A 24,021-nucleotide genomic window follows, 5' to 3' on the forward strand; every position below is an offset into this window, starting at 1 on the left:
ATGTAATTACAATTACAAAGGTAGCATCTTAAATAGGTTGAAAGAAATATTACTTAATAGGTATCATTGGGACACCTGGGTAGTCATGTGGATAAAGATAAATTCAGATTACTACTTTGCCACCTAACCCAAGATACATTTTAGTGGAATCAAATATTTAAAGTAACATACAAACCACAAAACTGCTAGAAGAAAACGTGAGGGTTTTGTTTTCATTTTTCTTTTCACCTGAGATGGATAATATATCGACATCATTACAAGGTTTGAGGGAGGAATATCTCACACTTGCATGTGAAAACCCAGTCATCACACTTATGAACTACAAAGGATCCAATAATTCTTTCAAAATCTTGAAGTAGAAATTCTTTTCTAAGATAATATAAAACACAAGAGCCACTGTAAAAGGATGGGTGAATTGAATTTAATTAAAATGTAGATGCTTTTAAAAGGCAAAAACTACCATAAACCAAAAGAAACAAAACAGCAAACTTATAAAAATATTTGTATTATATACCACAGAAAAAAAAGCTAATTTTATTATTTTGTTAAGAGATCCTAAATTAATAAAACACTGATAGTCTATTAAAAAAGTGGACAAGACTACATACAGAAAGAGCACAGAAAAAAAAGCACAAATGGCATCTGAGAATATGAAAAGATCCCTGACCTCACTCACAAAAGAAGATGCAAACTAAAATGATAAGAATTAAGTTTTCGGCCGGGTGTGGTGGCTCATGTTTGTGATCCCAGCACTTTGGGAAGCTGAGGCATGCGGATCACCTGAGGTCAGGAGTTTCAGACTAGCCTGGCCAACGTAGTGAAAACCTGTCTCTACTAAAGGTACAAAAATTAGCCGAGTGTGGTGTCAGGCACCTGTAATTCCAGCTACTCAGGAGACTGAGGCAGGAGAATTGCTTGAACTCGGGAGGCAGATGTTGCAGTGACCTGAGATCATGCCAAGGCATTCCAGCCTGGGCAATGAGAGAGTGACTCCGTCTACAAAAAAAAAAAAAAAAAAAAAAAAAAAAAGGTTTCATTCCCCACTTATTAGGATCACAAAGATGAAAAAGAAGATTATGAAATACTTTATTGAAGGTATGTGCAAACAATCCCTAACACACTGTTTGGGGAGAGCATGGATTGGTAGGTCTTTATGAAGGTGTTACCGATATACCAATAACCTCCTTGGTAGCTTCAAAAGATGGCCTCTTTCCCTGTTTGGTATTGGAGACCCAATACAAGAAACGGGAAAAGTGAGCGTCAAGCAATGCCAGCTTTATTTGATGGCCAAAGAATGGAGAAGTGCAAGTGTGGCTCACAAGTCAACTTCTTCACTAGTGAGGAGTGAGGAAATTGAAATAGAAAGTATCTCTAATGAAGAAGTTGGTCATTAAAAGTGAAGGGAGGAATGTTCCTGTCTTTTCCAGAAATAGGTGGTGAACTTCTTGGAACCAGAGTGCCGCCTTCCTTTTTGTCCTTTTATGGCTTCTTCTGGTCATTGTCATGGTGATTATCAACTGTCATGGCACTGATGAGGGTGTCATTTAGCATGAAAATGAGATTATAATGATGCCTGAGGTCTTCTTGAAGTCCTTTAGTCAGCTATCTTGGTTCTAACCAATTTCAGCTGGTCTGTTTACAAATGGAACATTTTACCTGTTTCTCAAAGATAAGCAGAGTTAGGGCAGGGTAGAAATTCAGCTATGGCCTTGTAGGCATTACACTAGCTAACAAAAGAGAATTTGGCAATATTTTATTATGGCAAATTAAAAATGCATATACAATTATGACTCAGCAATTTCACTCTGAAGCATTTATCTTACAAATAAAATACCTTACTGTGAAACTATTCATGAGAATGTCCTCACTTACAAGTGAGAGCTAAATGATGGGAACATGTGGACACATAGATGGGAACAACTCACACTGGGGCCCATTGGAGGGTGGAGGGTGGCAGGAAGGAGGGGATCAGGAAAAATAACTAATGGGTACTTGGCTTAATACCTGGGTGATGAAGTAACCTGTATAACAAAACCCTGTAACACAAGTTTACCTATGTAACAAACCTGTGCATGTACCCCTGAACTTAAAAGTTACAAAAAGAAAAGAACCCACAAAAGAGTAGTTTAAAAAAAAAAAACTAATCATGAGAAGATAATTATTGTAGCTTTGGGGAACAACCTAAGTGTTCTACAGTGTGGGAATGACTAAATAATTTGGGTATAGCTGTAAAATAGGACTTTATGAAGCTGCTATAAAAAGAAGTGGCTTTATACATACTGATACGGAAAGATTTCCAAGTCTGATTTTTAAGTGACGAAGGAAGGTATGAAACAATGTTTATATAGGGTATTATTTGCATGAAAAGAAAAATGAGTAGATGTATACATGCTGATAAAACCACATGAATGGATACACAAGGGATTGGTACCGTGGTCCACAGGGCAGGAATTTGGATGGCTGGGAAACATTGGAGAGTGAGAGAAGTACTTTTCATTATACATACTTTTGAGTTTTGTGGCTAAATTTATTCTTCAAAAATAAATATAAGAATGCTATTTAGGGGAAAAAATGGGAGTCATAAACCTGCAATTTAGACCTAACTTTTCAACTTAAAAATGTTCTGTTTCTGGAGTTACTAACTGCTCTGATGCTTGGGATGATAATCAAATAATAGTTCCTCTAAAGTATGTCTGGAATGAACTTGGATAAATGAATGAATGTTTTTTGCAAACCATTATGTGTGTAAAAATGTACAGTATTAATAAAAGGTTTATTTAGAATAGAGTCATCTGCATTAAAGAAATTTTGTTATACAAAAATCTAAATATAAAAAAATGTTGTACAGTAGCTCTGAGGAGGTGGGTGACCCAAACACTGAGAAAAGAGAAGAGGCAGAGGCTAAGCGGGATAGTTCAATTTGAGGTAAAGAAGCAGACTCACCCAGCCTCAGACAAGACTCCAGGGACTTTGTGAAAAACCTCATTTTGGCCGGGCGCAGTGGCTCACGCCTGTAATCCCAGCACTTTTGGAGGCCAAGGCAGGCAGATCACAAGGTCAAGAGATTAAGACCATCCTGGCCAACATGGTGAAACCTTGTCTCTACTAAAAATACAAAAATTAGCTGGGCGTGGTGGCGCACACCTATAGTCCCAGCTACTTGGGAGGCTGAGGCAAGAGAATCGCTTGAACCCAGGAGGCAGAAGTTACAGTGAGTCGAGATCATGCCACTGCACTCCAGCCTGGTGATAGAGTGAGACTCTGTCAAAAAAAAAAAAAAAAAAAAAAAAAATCTCGTTTCAAGGCCTATGTTTCTCAAAAATATGTTATGGAAATAAAACTCTGCCCTCCCAAGAGGAAAACATATATATGCACAAAAAGGTAAATATTTTTAATGTTAAAGTAAATGCATAATTCCTTTAGAGAGTAATTTTATATTTCTATTCATTTTTGAAAACCAGTTTCAGTAAAGACAAAATTAAAAGATGACAAACTGGCAGAAGAAAAAAAAGAAATTTTTGTGAAAAGGCATCAATATCCTTAACACACACACACACACACACACACACAAACCCTTAGCAAAGAAGGAAATGATGAATATTTCAATAGAAAAAAAGATCAAGAGGCTAAAGAGACTGACCAAAGAAGAACTAGAAATGTTTCATGAAATTCACATTTTAGATAAAAACGTTTTAAATATCAATTTATGAAGTATTTGTTTTAAATGACTGTACTTAACATTGTAGAAAAATATATGCTTACATGTTGCTAAAGAGGATATACATTTTTATAGCCTTTCTGGAAAACATTTTGTCAGTGTGTGTGTGTGTGTATATATATATATATATATATATATGAAGACAGGTTGGGTGTGGTGGCTTATGCCTGTTATCCCAGTGCTTTGGGAGGTGGGGGCTGGAGGATAGCTTGAGGCCAGGAGGTTTTCGAGGCCAGTCCAACATAGCAAGATCCCTGTCTCTGCTAAAAAAAAAAAAAAAAAAAAAAAAAAAAAATTAGGGCCAATACCATGGTTCATGCCTGTAATCCCAGCACTTTGAGAGGTCAAGGTGGGCAGATCACTTGAGGTCAGGAGTTTGAGGCCATCCTGGCCCACATGGTGAAACCTTGTCTCTACTAAAAATACAAAAATTACCTGGGTGTGGTGGTATGCACCTGTAGTCCCAGCTACTCAGGAGGCTGAAGCAGGAGAATCCCTTGAACCCAAGAGGCAGAGGTTGCAGTGATGGAGTGAGCCAAGATCATACCACTGCACTCCAGCCTGGGTGACAGAGAGAGACTCCATTTAAAAAAAAAAAAAAAAAGCCAGACATAGTGGTGCACACCTGTAGTCCTAGCTACTTGGGAGGCTGAGATGGGAAGAACACTTGAGCCCACGTGTTTGGAAGTTGCAGTGAGCTATGACTGCACCACAGCCTGGGTGACAGTAGGAGACCTCGTCTCTTTAAAAAAAAAAAAAAAAAAAAAAAAAAATCAGTAATTTTCTTGGAATAGGTTAATTTTATTTATTTTTTACTATGTTTTTCAGTGTTTTCCAAATTTTCTCCCAATGAAAATTTGCTATATTTATATTCAACCGTATTAATAACCCCGAATTAGTCATATGTGCAACTTCTGCAAATAAATGTGTCTTGGATTTAATGGAAATGAAATCTTTTCAGTATAGCTTCTCCCTGTTATTTGCATACAAGCTCCAAACTGCATAAACTATTTTCATAGCAAAAATTAAGTTAGGATTAATCAACCATCTAGGATTGTATCTGTGCCTAGGTTTCTAAAACAATTAAATAATTGATCACTTTGTTGGATGTTCAAAGATTTGGCAATTTGTCCTTAATCAAATATATGTTTCAAATAAAATACAATTTTAAGGTGCTTGAGTACTGGTGAACATGTCAAAATGTGCCTAATGTATTTTTAAGTTCTGCTATGAACTTAAAAACTTTGGGATTTGTGTAATCTCAAATTAGAGAACTTTAAAGTTTAGTTGGTGTCCACCGTATTGTCCCCCTTTTCATCCATCTGACCAAACTTTTAACCTTCCTGTTTATGGCTGGGGCAGGGGGCGGGGGAAGCTACTTTAATTAAACCTAAGCAGTTAGTGTTGTTTTTAAATTCTATTTCGATGCCACTAAAATGGGGAAACAGGTTGTAATAGCAGAATCTTTATATTTTTTGCACATATCAGCCTCCATAAAAGGATGGAAATTGCTTTGTTTTTCAATGTTTCAGTTTTTTAAATGAGGAGAAAAAGAGCAATTGATAGTGCCATAAATTTAAGATAGCATTTCTGATGTAAAATCAATGATAGTTAGGGATTATTGTAAATATTTGAAGAATGCTCTTGGAACACTGAAAAATCTTAGATAACTTTGTTAAATAGTAATTAAAATTGTCTTATAAATCAGTGTGACATCTATGTTATTTTAAAGGCAAGATAATTAGATAGCATGCTTCTTCAAGTGCTTGGGTTAGGAGAAGTATTTCACCATCTTCATTCATCAAGCATTTAACGATTTTATATGATGTGTCAGATATCATGCTATACCTTGGTGATAATAGATGCCTAAACAAATTTCCTGTCTATGAAGCTTGGAATCTAGTTGAAGGAGACAGGGGTGATGAAAGAAATGAAGCACTGTAGAAGTAGGATAAAAATCTGCATTAGAGGACTGCTGGCAACTCAAAGCAGACTGGAGATATGGGAGAAAGAGAAACTGATGAAGAGCTGAATTTATATTTGAGGGAAGGAAGGAGGTGAAGTCAGATCTTTTCATACAAGAGGTATTGAGCCAAATATGACAAAGCAAGTAATCAGGTGATCAGGATAGTTGAAACTGTTCAGACAGAGGGAACACTATGAGGATGCAGAAATCATCTAGCTGACCTTTGGGGAAATTAAATGTAGAATAACATAGCTGGAATGTAGACTGCAAATAGGGGAACAGAAGAGACTGTCAGCAGCAGGTTAGGAAAACCTTCTATGCCAGACCAACGACATGGCAGGTTATTCGGTACATAGTGGTGAGCTGTAGATGATTTTTTTTTTTTTTTTTTTTTTTTTTTTTTTTTTTTTTTTTTTTAGTCACGAGATTATCAAATTTCCTGTTGCAGAGAAAGGGTCTCTTGTTCATTGAATGACTATTACATAATTTATTCAAACTTCCTTGGTGTTATGTAACTAAATGTTTTGAGGCATTTTTTATAGCACAGCTCTTTTTATTTTCTCTTTTCTTTTCTTTTTTGTTTTTATTTTTTTGAGACAGGGACTCACTATTTTTGTATTTTTGTAGGGAAGGGGTTTCATCATGTGGGTCAGGCTGGACTTGAACTCTTGACCTCAAGTGATCTGCCCACTTCGGCCTCCCAAATTACTGAGATTACAGACATGAGCCACAACGCACAGCCAGCACACCTCTTTTTTCAAAAGAAATTTGTGATGCTTTAAGAAGAAAGAAAGAAAAAACAGACACAATGGAAAGATACCAATCTTGGAAATTTTAAATCTTGGTTTAGAGAAAACAGTTTATTATTTGAACAACTTTGAACACTCCTAAGTTAAAAAGCACTAACATGGCACATCTCACTTGCACAAAAATGATACCAATTATCAATTGTTGGTGGCAAGAGAAGGGAACAGCACAGAAATCTGGAGACCCATTTTCAGTTGAATGCTCATAGTTTTAAAACAGGCTCTGATTTGGAATTCCTTTTCTTACTTTTCAGTTTGATTAATGGGGAAGTCTCAAAATCTTCTTATGCTGTGTGTGGGAAAAGTATCTTGATAAGTATATAGAAGAATATCCTACAATGTTACTGTAACTAAGAAAAAATTAAACCATTGGAGAAAACATTTTTAAAAATTTTTTTATTTTTTTATTTTTATTTTTTATTATTATACTTTAAGTTCTAGGGTACATGTGCACAACGTGCAGGTTTGTTACATATGTATACTTGTGCCATGTTGGTGCGCTGTACCCATTAACTCGTCATTTACATTAGGTATATCTCCTAATGCTATCCCTCTCCCCTGCCCCCTCCCCACAATAGGCCCCAGTATGTGATGTTCCCCTTCCTGTGTCCAAGTGATCTCATTGTTCAATTCCCAGCTATGAGTGAGAACATGCGGTGTTTGGTTTTCTGTTCTTATGATAGTTTGCTGAGAATGATGGTTTCCAGCTGCATCCGTGTCCCTACAAAAGACACAAATTCATCCTTTTTTATGGCTGCATAGTATTCCATGGTGTATATGTGCCACGTTTTCTTAATCCAGTCTGTCACTGATGGACATTTGGGTTGGTTTCAAGTCTTTGCTATTGTGAATAGTGCTGCAATAAACATATGTGTGCATGTGTCTTTATAGCAGCGTGATTCATAATCCTCTGGGTATATACCCAGTAATGGGATGGCTGGGTCAAATGGTATTTCTAGTTCTAGATCCTTGAGGAATCGCCACACTGTCTTCCACAATGGTTGAACTAGTTTACAGTCCCACCAACAGTGTAAAAGTGTTCCTATTTCTCCACATTCACTCCAGCACCTGTTGTTTCCTGATTTTTTAATGATTGCCATTCTAACTGGTGTGAGATGGTATCTCATTATGGTTTTGATTTGCATTTCTCTGATGGCGAGTGATGATGAGCATTTTTTCATATGTCTGTTGGCCATATGAATGTCTTCTTTTCAGAAGTGTCTGTTCATATCCTTTGCCCACTTTTTGATGGGGTTGTAAATTTGATTGAGTTCTTTGTAGGTTCTGGATATTAGCCCTTTGTCAGATGAGTAGATTGCAAAAATTTTCTCCCATTCTGTAGGTTGCCTGTTCACTCTGATGGTAGTTTCTTTTGCTGTGCAGAAGCTCTTTAGTTTAATTAGATCCCATTTGTCAATTTTGGCTTTTGTTGCCATTGCTTTTGGTGTTTTAGACATGAAGTCCTTGCCCATGCCTATGTCCTGAATGGTATTACCTAGGTTTTCTTCTAGGATTTTTATGGTTTTAGGTCTAACATTTAAGTCTCTAATCCATCTTGAATTAATTTTTGTAAAAGGAGTAAGGAAAGGATCCAGTTCAGCTTTCTACTTATGGCTAGCCAATTTTCCCAGCACCATTTATTAAACAGGGAATCCTTTCCCCATTTCTTGTTTTTGTCAGGTTTGCCAAAGATCAGATGACTGAAGATGTGTGGTATTATTTCTGAGGGCTCTGTTCTGTTCCATTGGTCTATATCTCTGTTTTGGTACCAGTACCATGCTGTTTTGGTTACTGTAGCCTTGTAGTATAGTTTGAAGTCAGGTAGTGTGATGCCTCCAGCTTTGTTCTTTTGGCTTAGGATTGTCTTGGCAATGCGGGCTCTTTTTTGGTTCCATATGAACTTTAAAGCAGTTTTTTCCAATTCTGTGAAGAAAGTCATTGGTAGCTTGATGGGAATGGCATTGAATCTTTAAATTACTTTGGGCAGTATGGCCATTTTCACAACATTTATTCTTCCTATCCATGAGCATGGTATGTTCTTTCATTTGTTTGTGTCCTCTTTTATTTCACTGAGCAGTGGTTTGTAGTTCTCCTTGAAGAGCTCCTTTACATCCCTTGTAAGTTGGATTCCTAGGTATTTTATTCTCTTTGAAGCAATTGTGAATGGAAGTTCATTCATGATTTGGCTCTCTGTTACTGGTATATAAGAATGCTTGTGATTTTTGCCCATTGATTTTGTATCCTGAGACTTTGCTGAAGTTGCTTATCAGCTTAAGGAGATTTTGGGCAGAGGCAATGGGGTTTTCTAAATATGCAATCATGTCATCTGCAAACAGGGACAATTTGACTTCTTCCTTTCCTAACCGAGTACCCTTGATTTCTTTCTCTTGCCTGATTGCTCTAGCCAGAACTTCCAACACTATGTTGAATAGGAGTGGTGAGAGAGGGCATCCCTGTCTTGTGCCTGTTTTCAAAGGGAATGCTTCCAGTTTTTGCCCATTCAGTATGATATTGGCTGTGGGTTTGTCATAAATAGCTCTTAATATTTTGAGATATGTTCCATCAATACCAAATTTATTGAGAGTTTTTAGCATGAAGGGCTGTTGAATTTTGTCAAAGGCCTTTTCTGTATCTATTGAGATAATCATGTGATTTTTGTCTTTGGTTCTGTTTATATGCTGGATTACGTTTATTGATTTGCATATGTTGAACCAACCTTGCATCCCAGGGATGAAGCCCACTTGATCATGGTGGATAAGCTTTTTGATGTGCTGCTGGATTTGGTTTGCCAGTATTTTATTGAGGATTTTTACAATGATGTTCATCAGGGATATTGGTCTAAAATTCTCTTTTTTCATTGTATCTGTGCCAGGCTTTGGTATCAGGATGATGCTGGCCTCATAAAATGAGTTAGGGAGGATTCCCTCTTTTTCTGTTGATTGGAATAGTTTCAGAAGGAATGGTACCAGCTCCTCCTTGTACCTCTAGTAGAATTCAGCTGTGAATCCGTCTGGTCCTGGACTTTTTTTGGTTGGTAGACTATTAATTATTGCCTCAATTTCAGAACCTGCTATTGTTCTATTCAGGGATTCAACTTCTTCCTGGTTTAGTCTTGGGAGAATGTAAGTGTCCAGGAAATTATCCATTTCTTCTAGGTTTTCTAGTTTATTTGCGTAGAGGTGTTTATAGTTTTCTCTGATGGTAGTTTTTATTTCTGTGGGGTCGGTGGTAATATCCCCTTTATCATTTTTTATTGCGTCTATTTGATTCTTCTATTTTTCTTCTTTATTAGTCTTGCTAGCGGTCTGTCAATTTTGTTGATCTTTTAAAAAAACCAGCTCCTGGATTCATTGATTTTTTTGGAGGGATTTTTGTGTTTCTATCTCCTTCAGTTCTGTTCTGAACTTAGTTATTTCTTGCCTTCTTTTAGCTTTTGAATATGTTTGCTCTTGCTTTTCGAGTTCTTTTAATTGTGATGTTAGGGTGTCAATTTTAGATCTTTCCAGCTTTCTCTTGTGGGCATTTAGTGCTATAAATTTCCCTCTACACACTGCTTTAAATGTGTCCCAGAGATTCTGGTATGTTGTATCTTTGTTCTCATTGGTTTCAAAGAACATCTTTATTTCTGCCTTCATTTCGTTATGTACCCAGTAGTCATTCAGGGGCAGGTTGTTCAGTTTCCATGTATTTGAGCGGTTTTGATTGAGTTTCTTAGTCCTGAATTCTAGTTTGATTGCACTATGGTCTGAGTGACAATTTGTTATAATTTCTGTTCTTTTACATTTGCTGAGGAGTGCTTTACTTCCAACTATGTGGTCAATTTTGGAATAAGTGCAATGTGGTGCTGAGAAGAATGTATATTCTGTTAATTTGGGGTGGAGAGTTCTGTAGATGTCTATTAGGTCCACTTGGTGCTGAGTTGAGTTCAGTTCGTGGATATCCTTGTTAACTTTCTGTTTCATTGATCTGTCTAATGTTGACAGTGGCATGTTGAAGTCTCCAGTTATTATTGTATGGGAGTCTGAGTCTCTTTGTAAGTCTCTAAGGACTTGCTTTATGAATCTGGGTGCTCCTGTAATGGGTGCATATATATTTAGGATAGTTAACTCTTCCTGATGAATTGATCCCTTTACCATTATGTAATGGCCTTCTTTGTCTCTTTTAATCTTTGTTGGTTTAAAGTCTGTTTTATCAGAGACTAGGATTGCAACCCCTCCTTTTTTTTTTTGTTTTCCATTTGCTTGGTAGATCTTTCTCTTTCCCTTTATTTTGAGCCTGTTTGTCTCTGCGTGTGAGATGGGTCTCCTGAATACAGCAAACTGATGGGTCTTGCCTCTTTATCCAATTTGCCAGTCTGTGTCTTTTAATTGGACCATTTAGTCCATTTACATTTAAGGTTAATATTGTTATGTGTGAACTTGATCCTGTCATTATATTAGCTGGTTATTTTGCTCATTAGTTGATGCAGTTTCTTCCTAGAATCGATGGACTTTACATTTTGGCATGTTTTTGCAATGGCTCGTACCAGTTGTTCCTTTCCATGTTTAGTGCTTCCTTCAGGATCTCTTGTAAAGCAGGCCTGGTGGTGACAAAATCTCTAAGCATTTGCTTGTCTGTAAAGGATTTTATTTCTCCTTCACTTAATGAAACTTAGTTTGACTGGATATGAAATTCTTGTTTGAAAATTCTTATCTTTAAGAATGTTGAATATTGGCCCCCACTCTCTTCTGACTTGTAGAGTTTCTGCCGAGAGATCTGCTGTTAGTCTGATGGGCTTCCCTTTGTGGATAACCCGATCTTTCTCTCTGGCTGCCCTTAACATTTTTTCCTTCATTTCAACTTTGGTGAATCTGACAATTATGTGTCTTGGAGTTGCTCATCTTGAGGAGTATCTTTGTGGCGTTCTCTGTATTTTTTGAATTTGAATGTTGGCCTGCCTTACTAGGTTGGGGAAGTTCTCCTGGATGATATTCGGAAGAGTGTTTTCCAACTTGGTTCCATTTTCCCCATCACTTTCAGGAACACCAATCAGACGTAGATTTGGTCTTTTCACATAATCCCATATTTCTTGGAGGCTTTGTTCATTTCGTTTTACTCTTTTTTCTCTACATTTCTCTCCTTGCTTCATTTCATTCATTTGATCTTCAATCACTGATAATCTTTCTTCCAGTTGATTGAGTCGGTTACTGAAGCTTGTGCATTTGTCACGTAGTTCTTGTGTCATGGTTTTCATCTCTATCAGTTCTTTTAAGGTCTTCTCTGCATTGATTATTTTAGTTATCCATTCATCCATTCTTTTTTCAAGGTTTTTTGTTTCTTTGCGCTGATTATGTAGTTCCTCCTTTAGCTCTGAGAAGTTTGATCGACTGAAGCCTTCTCTCAACTCATCAAAGTCATTCTCCATCCAGCTTTGTTCTGTTGCTGGTGATGAACTGAGTTCCTTTGGAGGGGGAGATGCGCTCTGATTTTTTGAATTTCCAGCTTTTCTGCACTGCTTTTTCCCCATCTTTGTGGTTTTATTTGCCTTTGTCTTTGATGATGGTGATGTACTGATGGGGTTTTGGTGTGGGTGTCCTTTCTGTTTGTTAGTTTTCCTTCCAACAGTCAGGACCCTCAGCTGCAGGTCTGTTGGAGTTTGTTTGAGGTCCACTCCAGACCCTGTTTGCCTGGGTATCAGCAGTGGGGGCTGCAGAAGATAGAATATTGCTGAACAGCAAGTGTTGCTGTCTGATTCTTGCCCTGGAAGCTTCATCTCAGGGTGTACCCAGCTGTGTGAGGTGTGAGGTGTCAGTCTGCACCTAGTGGGAGATGTCTCCCAGTTAGGCTACTCAGGGGTCAGGGACCCACTTGAGCAGCCAGTCTGTCCATTCTCAGATCTCAGCCTCCATGCTGGGAGATCCAGTGCTCTCTTCAAAGCTGTCAGACAGGGACTTTTACTTCTGCAGAGGTTTCTGCTGCTTTTTGTTTAGCTATGCCCTGTCCCCAGAGGTGTAGTCTACAGATGCAGGCAGGCCTCCTTGAATTGGGTGGGCTTCACCCAATTTGAGCTTCCTGGCGGCTCTGTTTATCTACTTAAGCCTCAGCAATGGTGGGTGCCCCTCCCCCAGCCTTGCTGCTGCCTTGCAGTTAGATCTTAGTCTGCTGTGCTAGCAATGAGGGAGGCTTTGTGGGTGTGGGACCCTCTGGGGCAGGTGTGGGATATAATCTCCTGGTGTGCCGTTTGCTAAGATCCTTGGTAAAGCACAGTATTAGGGTGGGAGTTACCCAATTTTCCAAGTGTTGTGTTTCTCAATTTCCTTTGGCTTGGAAAAGGAATTCCCTTCCCCCTTGCACTTCCCAGGTAAGGTGATGCCTCGCCCTACTTCATCTCTCGCTGGTTGCTGATTGGGCTGCACCTGTGGATAAGCATCAACTGTCCGACACGCCCCAGTGAGATGAACCCGGTACCTCAGCTGAAAATGCAGAAATCACCTGTCTTCTGTGTTGCTCACACTCGGAGCTGGAGGCTGGAGCTGTTCCTATTTGGCCATCTTGGGCGCCACTCTGAGAAAACATTTTTAATCAATTCATTAAAAGTCTAATGAACATGCACATCCTAAAAACAAGATGTACTTTAATTAATGATTGATGTTTTGTGATTGAAGCTTGCTTTCCTAAATAATATTTCTATACTTCAGTACAAAATGTAAGGTCCTTGCCTTATTTGGTTTCTTAGTTTCAGTCTTACTGCAGTCTGCTTTTATTGTAGGCTTATTAAATTTATCACCATCATTAATTTACCATGGTGTTTTATTTTTTAACTTGTTATTTAGATCACATTGTATATGCTTTATTTCTGGTCTTGTAGCAAAGGAATGCATACAACAATCATGTAAAACTTTATTGAATAGAACAATCTTTAAAGGGGAATCATCCATAAGTCAGATAAATCCATAAGTAGTATAGATTTATCTATTGTAAATTTTCTGTCAGGCTGTTAAAAGTAGGGCCATGTAAATCTTACTGTCATTCACATTATAATAGGCACACTTACCAATATACAAACTTTATAGTTTTTTCTCCCCATTTTACAGGTTTAGGGCTTATTTTCTTGATTATTTCAAGTATTATTTCAAGTATTATTTTAACATTGTACATGTTTCTTAAGAAACACCATAGAATGAAGACAATAGGGAAGACTATTTGTGATATAGTCTAGCTCTCTTACATTTTTTAGTGTTTTTTTCTTTTTTACTGTATCTTACAACAGTAAACATATCATACTAGAATTTAATTTTTTTCAAGTATCATTGCATTATTTTGCATATACACCTATTCTTAGATGGTACCAGGTTGATGATGGTGAGCTTCATGGTAATTACTTAAAACTCCAGAATGAGATTTGTTTCCAATCTAATCAAGAAGGATAAGGAATTTGGGGAAAAAAAATCTGTTCTATAGTAATTAAAGTTAGTCGTATGGGCACTTGGCTCTAAAGATTTGGATGTAGTGAATCTACCCAACCCCCAAGGCTAATGACTTGGATGGTCTTATTGTATTCTCTTGTCCATAGCAAAGACTGATGAATCTAGCCAGGGAATTCTCCACCAGCTCTGCTTCTCTGAAACCACAAAGTCAGGAAATGTAATCAGAGTGCTCAGCTGAACCAGAGCAAGAGCTTTCCTAATGGCTGTGACTTTAGAAATCATATCCATTAGATAAAGTGATTAAATATGCATCAGTCTTTTGGCAAGAGAGCCATGAAGATATTGCAATAGAACATTATCACATGACCCACCTATTTTGCTTGTAAAAGAAACATGTTTTCACCTTTGACGCATATCATCCCTAAATTCCTCAGCTCAGTTCAGGAAGGAATTTTTTCATGATAAGTTGTAAGCGGTTCCTAATTTTACATGAACTATAAAGTAATTGTGTGGCTGATAAACTTTATAAGGAAAATGTTTCTGACTTGCTCATTTCACCACACTGATGTGTGGGTTTTTGTTTTGTATTATTCTTTTTAGGCTTTTCATGCTTCAAGGCTTCAAGATATTTTGTTAAATTCTTCCCCTGGAAGCCTTTGTGTCCCCAGATCAGATTTTTTAAAGCTTAGATATGAATGTCTTAAGTGTCTACTTAGAAAATGTGTGTGTGTGTGTGTGTGTGTGTGTTTATACATATATGGCAGGCAAATTACTCTTAGTACTCTGAATAAGCTTTTTTTGTTAAAATAATGTTTTAAAAATATTATAAAGAAATGTCACCATCAAAATAGCATTCATTTCATATTTGTAATTGAAATAATTCCTGTTTCTTACCCTTAGTTATAACCATCTTTTAATTAATAATAAACTGCCCTTCACATTTTAATACACATGCAACTAAGCCACTGACATAATAGATATACTTAAAATGTTCTTTTTGAGCTTTGAATAACCTTTTGCCTCTTCCCTGGTGACCATCAGCGGGCAAGATGATTGACAGAGAATCTGTTTACAAACATGGAATCATTGATGTCTAAGTTAAAAGTGACCTCATAAAATATTGTTCTAATTCTCATTTACAGACAAAATTCTGAGAGGTGAATTCAATGTGTCTAGGATAATAGTGGGCACAGTTAAATAATAGGAAGTAATTATCATTTTAAAACTTTCATTAGTGAATTACTAAAGAATTACTATGCATACTACTTCCTCTTCCCAAAATCAAAACTTCTCATATTCTTAAATTTCTGAATTCCTAAAATCAGCAGAGATGAAGGGAAGGACCAGCAACTATACTTTTGTTGTGTTTTGTGTTGCTGAGGCACATACAGGGATGCCTAGTTTCATGAAACCGAGTGGTGGGGACATTACACACAATGAGAAAGCTGTTAAAGGCGGAATGCCCAGACAAGAATGAAAATGAAATTCCTGGAGGGGCATCCCCATAGTTTTTCTGATAATCTCTCTCCTTACGTAAAAGCTTTAATTACCGGTAAATTGTCCATGCAGGAATAATAGAATCATAGAATTTTTGTAGTATAAGGAATTTTATTGATGTCATAGTAGAAAGCAGTCATTTTGTAAATGTTTTTGGTGCCCAGAGATACTTTATTTATGGCACAGGAAGTTATAGACAAGTTCACAAACCAGGAGCAGAAAAGTTTTCAAATGAGAAATATTGCAGACCGAGCATGTTAATTTGATTTGTTTGCTTGTTTGTTTGAGACGGAGTTTCACTCTTCTTGCCCAGGCTGGAGTGCAATGGCACAATCTTGGCTCACCGCAACCTCCGCCTCCCAGGTTCAAGCAATTCTCCTGCCTCAGCCTCCTGAGTAGTTGGGATTACAGGCATGCACCACCACGCCCGGCTAATTTTGTATTTTTAGTAGAGACAGGGTTTCTCCATGTTGGTCAGACTGATCTTGAACTCCTGACTTCGGATGATCTGCCCGCCTCGGCCTCCCAAAGTGCTGGGATTACAGGCATGAGGCACCATGCCTAGCCTGAGGTATTTTTATATACACAGCAACTCTAGATCTTATAATGCATTGTTCCTATTATCTACTTAGGGTTTTTAGGAATATTATGACCTAATTTAAAACTTTGTAGAGATATTCTAATTTTCAGAATTAACAATACTTTCATTTTCTCTGACCTTTGAAATACTCCTAAATTGCAAAATGAAGTGGAAGTACACAGTAGATTAATAAAACATTTGATTCAATGCATAAATTGAAATAAATAAAATGAGATTATTTAGAAAATGATAATAAATACAATGGTAAAAGGAAGAACTCATTACATAACTTTGTGACTTTTTTCTTTTTCTTTCATTGGTTCCTTACATTTTGAACTCTTTCTCACTTTTTCTGTTCCCTTCTTTTTAAAGTAAGGAATAGAGAAAGAGTGTATACAACTGAATAAGTATTGACTACCTTCTAAGTACCCCGTTCGGCTAAATATGGGAGTGGAAAGATGAATAAGATGGTCACAGGCTGGGGGAGGGTGATCATGATGAGAGGGTTTTTTTTTTTTTTTTTTTTGGACGGAGTTTTGCTCTTGTTGCCCAGGCTGGAGTGCAGTGGCGCGATCTCGGCTCACCGCAACCTCCGCCTCCCGGTTTCAAGCTATTCTCCTGCCTCAGCCTCCCGAGTAGCTGGGATTATAAGCATGCGCCACCACACCTGGCTAATTTTGTATTTCTCTTAGTAGAGACGGAGTTTCTCCATGTTGATCAGGCTGGTCTTGAACTCCTGACCTCAGGTGATCCGCCCATCTCGATCTCCCAAAGTGTTGGGATTACAGGTGTGAGCCACCGCACCCAGCCACTACTTTGGAGGTTTAAGAAAAGTGGTTGTAGGTTAAAAACTCTTGGACTGGCTTCTGAGGGAAGAATTAAAATGCCCTATTGGAGCATAGCCACCAATCTAGGATCCTGAGTCTTGGGTCGTAGATAGGTGGGTGGGAATGAGTATCAGGGAATGGGGCTTGGACCTCTTAGGACAGGCCCTTGTGGGTTAATCCCATAAGCTATTGAGGAGCCACTGATGATTTTTTAACAGAAGAGAGATGTGATCAATTTTTAATTACCACTCTGACAGTAATATGTATTCTGTGGATAAGCCAAAAAGAGAGTGGAAACCTAGAGACCTGAAGACCATTGTGATAGTACATATAAAAGATAGAGAGAAAAACCACAGGGAAAGGGTTTAGGGTTGATTTAGAAAGTGTAATCAATAGCCCTTGTTGATTAGATGTTACTCTATTCTGAGTTCCCAGGGAGTAAATGGTACTTTTTATTTCTAGCACTGGCTACTGACTAGCAATCATTTAAATGAGCAGTTTAAAATAAGAGTATATGAAAAATTAGAGTTTGTGAACTTGAGGGGCATATCTAGGCTGGGAAATAGCTACTTGTCATTTTTTTTTTTTTAACTGTTGGAAGACTTTCTATTCTTAGTTTGTAGGAAAAATGTATATGATAATCAACAAACAGTTACACATGTGCAAAGGTGGTATATTAACTAATTTTCATTGGCTCATGAGTTACATGCTACCTGCCATCCTCTTGCCTCTTCCTCTGTGGAACCACAGATTGTCAGCAGAGAAGCTGGAAGAACCCACCATCTTGCCATAGGAAAAAGGTTTGGTCCTTCTGGAACATGCCTATGAAAAGTTGCCAATTTCCTATGTAGGTCCTGGGTTTATCTGGAATTCAAATATGACTAGACACCATGTATTTTATCTGGCACTCCGATCCTATGTTTTTTTAAAAATATCCCCTTTGTCTTTTCATGACCTCATTATACAAGTTCTAGATCAGAGTGTAACAGACTTCTTAAATTCTGTGGCATGAGCTTTAAATGCCTGTTAAGAATGGGTCTGGGGTAGGATTGGCTACCAGTGAATTCCAGGTAATTTAGACACTATTCCTGGATTTGTTTTCAGTGTCGTCGTTTAATGATTGCTTCACATAAAGTCTTAATGTGTTTATTTCTCAGGAAAAATGATGGAATAGTAGCAACAATGCCACAGGTGTGTTGTGAACATTAATTAGTTAATTACAAAGCATTTAGTTGAGAGACATTCTAAATAGCACAGAACTCAAGGCTTTCCACTCCAACCAAGGGTCCACTTAAATAGCTCTTTACTAAGCCAGGAGAAACAAACACATCTTGTACACGAGGCACATCACACACTAGGCCTGTTGATCTCCCAGGGTGATTTTCTGCATGAAAATGTATCCCCTGGATGTCAAGGGCTTTCTAAGAGCAATGATTCATGATCCCTCTGGATTTAGGACAATGTTATGAAATTATTTTCATCTGTACTCTGAAATAATTGCTTGACATGATTAAAGTATTTTATATTTTGAGCCAGAAGTTGTAGGTGTAATTGGAAACAACAGAATACTCAAAAAAAATAAAATAAAAGATCCCAAAGGAGAATAAGAAGAGCGAGAGAGAGAGAGGAATGGGCCATAAAGATGGCAAGAGTGATGGACCAGTGCCTAAAGATTTTAGACAGACTCTCAGATTTACTCTTCTTATGTTCTCTCTAAACACCATTCTTATTAGTTCAGCATCACCATAATAACTGAAAACATTTAAAAAAGTGGACCAGGCAGATGTCAGCAAATTGATGTGGAGAAATGGGACAGTCACATGGATGACTCACTCCCAGTCCCAATTCACCATTTTATTTTTTCATTTGAAATATCCATCTCTTCAGAGTTCTGTCTAGTGTGAGGTTCAAACAATTTAGATGATTGTCTCAAAACTATTGTGCAAATGTCTGTTTTTCTGTATTGTTGTGTCTTTCTGACTGTTCCTCTCCTGGCTTTTCACCTACTCTCACAAATTACATACTTTATTATGTACTTGTATTTAACATATACTTTTCAATGAGCTGGATTTCCACCTGAACCCACGCTTTAAAGAGAACAATGATAGGTTTCTCTGCACCTGCTCCGTATTTAGCAAGTTTCCAATTCCTTTTGGTGTCAAACAATAGCAGGTATCTCTGCAGTCCCTTAGGTCACTAATGTGCTTGGTTTTGTTGTCAGGGTAGCAGCTGAACCATATCTTTCACAAACAGGAGATACATTTTTTTTCCCCCAGCTTGAGCAGAGCATCTCACATTTATTAGGAGAAGTGCTCCTAGAGGCCCATCTCTGTGTCTTTGACGTGGTTCAAGCATTATGTACTTTAAGAAGTTTAATACATTTTCTACTGGAAAGTGTTGAGTTGTTTTAAAATATTAAAATCTTACTTTGCTGAGATAAATAAAATGTATTCAGGGTTTTCCAAGACAAGTATGAGAAACACCAAGTTACAACAGGTTCATTATCAGGGAGAAGAAAAGTTTCATGATAATACTATGATCTTTGCTATTGCATTTGGAATTTAGTTAGACCTAAATAATGAGAAGACTTTTGTGATGATCTATTCAATTTTTATGGCCTATGGCCTTTTTGAGAAATTGATTAAGGCAGGGGAAAGGGGGTAGTGGTAGGGCCTCACTGACTCTTGTTTTCTTGTTTGTTTACTCTTTTCACAAAGTGGTAATACAAATTATCTCCCACAGCAGCACAGGTTGCTCAAAAGCCCAGAGGAACAGGAGAATGAGACATTCCTTATTCATATTTCAGTAAGGTATTCTTCTCCATCTTGGTTGTTTCAAGGCAGATGACAAAATTTAGTGGCCATTTCAGTGCAGAATACTCCCAAATTCAGGGAGGAAGCTAGATTCAGTTGTTTTTCAGTAATATTGGAAAGTGTAATGTATAACGCCCTTGTTTAAACAGTTGCTTTCTTCCTAACATGATAAAACTTCTATCACTAGAAGATACTCTCTTGGGATGAAAATAGAAAGATACAGCATAGGCCCCTTTTATTTTATTTGGGGAAGAGGTACTGGTAGGGGAAAATACAACCAACAATACCATCTTCATTACTAATTATGACAACTTACAACATCAGGAGCTCAGGAAGAAGGAAAGCAACAAATACCTTCATCTTCAACAGGATTTTCTGGCAATTATATCTGTTTTTGTTTGTATGTTTGTTTGTTTGTTTGTTCCTCTATTTGAAGTGCCTATTTAGATTGTTTTTCTGGAACTTAGTTTTGTATCAATCAATAAACCCCTTTTTGCTAGGTTTGTTACTTTTCTTCCAAGAGCATACTGACCTCAATGTAGTGAAAGTTTTCAAATGAGGCAAATGTAAGCTTAAAACCTGCCTCTCCCCACTCCCGATCCATCTCAAATGAGCATCTGTAACTCTCCATGAATTAAAATGAGGATGATAACATGTTCTAAGTGTTATAGAAAAAAATTACATTTGTAACACAGGGTAGCTGCTTTATGAATATTTTTTCTAAGTTATACACACCACAATTCATTACTGATTTTGTCATGATGTCCTGAAGAAATCCTAAAAATAGAAATTCTGTGAAAGAACACTGAGTACCACAAAATCAATATATATATATATGTCTTGATTCATTGATTCATTCATTCATTCAGGGCCTTACATAGCAGTCATTTGTTTGCTATTCTTCCACATGGATGATTAGTTAAAGACTACTGAAGTCACTAGATACCCATCTTATACGGCTATAATATTTTAACTCCTGGAGTAATTGGGGTATATTGACAACAAAATCAGCTCAAATCTAATTTATTTATTTCGTGAGGTCTAAAATGTAGTCAAAGCTTCCATTTAGTTCCTCTAGAAAAGCTTCTGGCAAAGATAACAGAGGACATGATTCAAATGCTTTCCGTCTTACACTGCTGCTTCACATCAGGGGCAGAGTATTTTATGTTTCATGGCCTTCTCTTCCCACGTATTTTGGGTTTTCTCATCTAAACGTACAGCTATGATGTCAGTGATGGAAATTTCCACCTCTTAGTTTGGTATCTTGGTTGTTTTTTCTTTCCCCTGTTTGCACAAAAGATTTTAGGTGGCTTTCCAGAAAAGAGACATGAAAAGGATCACTAAAAGGAGCTTCAAAACAAATTAGATTATTTGTTCTGGGGAGAAAAATCATAGCTGCAGGAAATTTCATTGTGCCTTTTACGCAAGATCTAACATGCTGATGAATTGCTAGTATAATGATTATTTGTAGAGCTGGGTTTCTTTTGACCAAGCCCAGTACTCTTGCAAGGTTAAACAATTCTAATGGCAGAATACTTGAAGGACCATTTTCTAAGCCAATGTACAAATTACAAGTCCTTAGTTTCGTAAGATGCTGTTTCATCAAAGGCTTTACTTTGTGGTTTCTCATATTTCACATTCATGTTGACTCCCGGGTGATAGTTAATGGTATCTTTTTCAGTAGTGCTATATTATCAGCTTCAAATGAAATAATAGATACTAAAAAGCCTTATTATTAATGTCATATTTTGATACATTTTTAACTTTATAAGGCTTTTTAGTATTATTAATGTCATATTTTGATAATATTTTTAACCTTATACTTCATTTGTTCTAAGCAATGTGATGTGATCAATAATTTTTCAATTAAGTACTTTTCTATTTGTCTGTGCTAGTTTAGATTAGTTGATTGGAATATGATGTTACTGTAACTAAAGCAAAGTTTGGATTCCTGTAAGAAGACTTAGCATTTCTCCATAGAAAGACATACATACTTTTAGATAATTCTCCATGATCCTAATCCGTTGTCTCACAAGTAAAGAACTGACCCTTAGCATTTTGAGATTTAATACGTATTGAGTGGTTCTTGTGCTTTGCCCCTCTACTCACTTTACGTTATAAAGCATCTACACAAAATAGACGATTTGTACATTATCTATTGTAATGCACACAATAATATAATGAAGATGGGGACAATTGCTATCTCCACTTTTTCTTTTCTTTTCTTTTTTTGAAACACAATCTCACTCTGTCTCCCAGGCTAAGTGCAGTGGCACAATCACAGCTCACTGCAACCTCTATCCCCAGAGGCTCAAGCAAACATCCTGTCAGCCTGTTGAGTAGCTGAGATCCACTCCCCTCGGCCTCCCAAAGTGCTGGGATTATAGGCATGAGCCACCACACCTGGCCTTCCGCTTTTTAAATGAGGAAACCGTGGTTTAGAGAAGTAACAACATGTCATCACACGCAACGAGAAAATGACAGAATTGCAATTCAAATCAGGTTCTTTCTGATAGTTCTTAATACCATCCTATATTCCTCAAACCAAAGGTTCCTTCTTGCTTGACTTTGAGATGATGTAGAGACTCATTCTTGAAATAAAAGAAATATTTTATTTAATTTTTTTCTTTTTCCCAGAAAAGTATTTTGTATCAATCAAAAACTTTTGAAAATACAAGCATTCCTAGTTCTATAAAAAGTATTTTGAAAATACAAGCATTCCTAGTTCTATAAAATATCGATATATGTAGTCTCCTAAAAGCTTTGGGTTTTTATATGTGAAGCCTTTACTTCTGTTTTCTTTTTGAAATAAAACATTGATTAGAATTCTAAATAGGTTATCATAAATCTGTAATTCTTTTTCCTATAAAACAAGCAAAGTATATGACAAAAAATCTGTGTTCCTTTTTCACCTCACCAAGGAAATTAGTGTAATTATTTCATATGAATAAGACTTTTTACCTGCACTACATTATTTAGTTAATTTTATAGGCTCTAGAAAGATGTTATGCAAGAGAAGACATTTCAATTAATCTGATGTTAAAAGAATGCTAGTTTTTTTTTTTTTTTTTTTTTTTTTTTTTTTTTATTTTATTTTTTTTATTATTTTTTTAATTTATTTATTATTATTATACTTTAAGTTGTAGGGTACATGTGCATAACGTGCAGGTTTGCTACATATGTATACTTGTGCCTTGTTGCTGTGCTGCACCCATCAACTCGTCATTTACATCAGGTATAACTCCCAATGCAATCCCTCCCCCCTCCCCCCTCCCCCTTCCCCCCCCCCCCCATGATAGGCCCCGGTGTGTGATGTTTCCTGAGTCCGAGTGATCTCATTGTTCAGTTCCCAATGAGTGAGAACATGCGGTGTTTGGTTTTCTGTTCTTGTGATAGTTTGCTAGATGGTTTCCAGCTGCATCCATGTCCCTACAAAGGACACAAACTCATCCTTTTTGATGGCTGCATAGTATTCCATGGTGTATATGTGCCACATTTTCTTAATCCAATCTGTCACTGATGGACATTTGGGTTGATTCCAAGTCTTTGCTATTGTGAATAGTGCCGCAATAAACATACGGGTGCATGTGTCTTTATAGCAGCATAATTTATAATCCTTTGGGTATATACCCAGTAATGGGATGGCTGGGTCATATGGTACATCTAGTGCTAGTTTTAAAACTCAATGCACTCTATGTGCTAAAAACATTTTTGCAGCATGAAAGTAGGGATGGACAGGGACATGTTTGCCTGAGTTCTCCAAGGAAGCTTTGGTGGTGGATATATGCAAAGGACATAATCTGTGGTTTCCAAAGTTGAATATGCACACCTAAGAACAATGCTGGAAGAGCTTTGTCTGCATTCTTATCTTTAAAAGTTTCAATTTTATTCAAGATCAAGGTAATGATAGATTTAAAAAATAGTAATAAAATAAAAAATAAAGTTTCAATTTTAAAATGTATATAATGTTTTACACTGCATCTGTAGATTGTTTATAATTTAGCAAGCATATAAATTCATTTATTGGGAGATCTTTTATTATTACTGGTATTGCTATTATTTAGCTGGTAAGGGTGATGATCAAAAATAATCAGACTGTATTCTAAGCGTGAGGTAGAAAATTTTCTCTGACTCTAATGGTCTAATCTTTAAAAAACAATTTAAGCCACACTATAATTAAAACCATAATGTTTGTAACACTTAATTACAAGGATGGAAAACTTGGTCCTATAGTTATTATCACCTTAAGGAAAGGCAGGAAAGCTAACTGCAGTAATTGACCATTGGCATGTTGAAGGGGTCATGGTTGGCCTGCAGTGTCAGAAAATGAGTGGACAGGGACATCTCCATACGGCATTCGTTGACTAGATTGGTTCTATTACTGATTGAAGTCATTTGTGGTTTTTGT

The 24,021-nt window shown here is 37.0% G+C and overlaps 1 protein-coding gene and 1 non-coding gene across 2 annotated transcripts in view; one reads left to right on the top strand and one right to left on the bottom strand.

Annotated features, from left to right (window-relative positions):
* Nucleotides 1-24,021, top strand: part of SCN9A (sodium voltage-gated channel alpha subunit 9) — a 187,827-nt gene that overhangs the window by 16,701 nt on the left and 147,105 nt on the right. The gene's annotated exons all lie outside the window — the stretch shown is intronic.
* LOC126933314 (small nucleolar RNA U13) lies at nt 228-330 on the bottom strand. Its single transcript, XR_007718549.1, has one exon. It is a non-coding gene; the product is annotated as a small nucleolar RNA U13 (small nucleolar RNA).

The sequence above is a fragment of the Macaca thibetana genome, chromosome 12, assembly GCF_024542745.1.
Source record: "Macaca thibetana thibetana isolate TM-01 chromosome 12, ASM2454274v1, whole genome shotgun sequence".
Classification (NCBI taxonomy): domain Eukaryota; kingdom Metazoa; phylum Chordata; class Mammalia; order Primates; family Cercopithecidae; genus Macaca; species Macaca thibetana.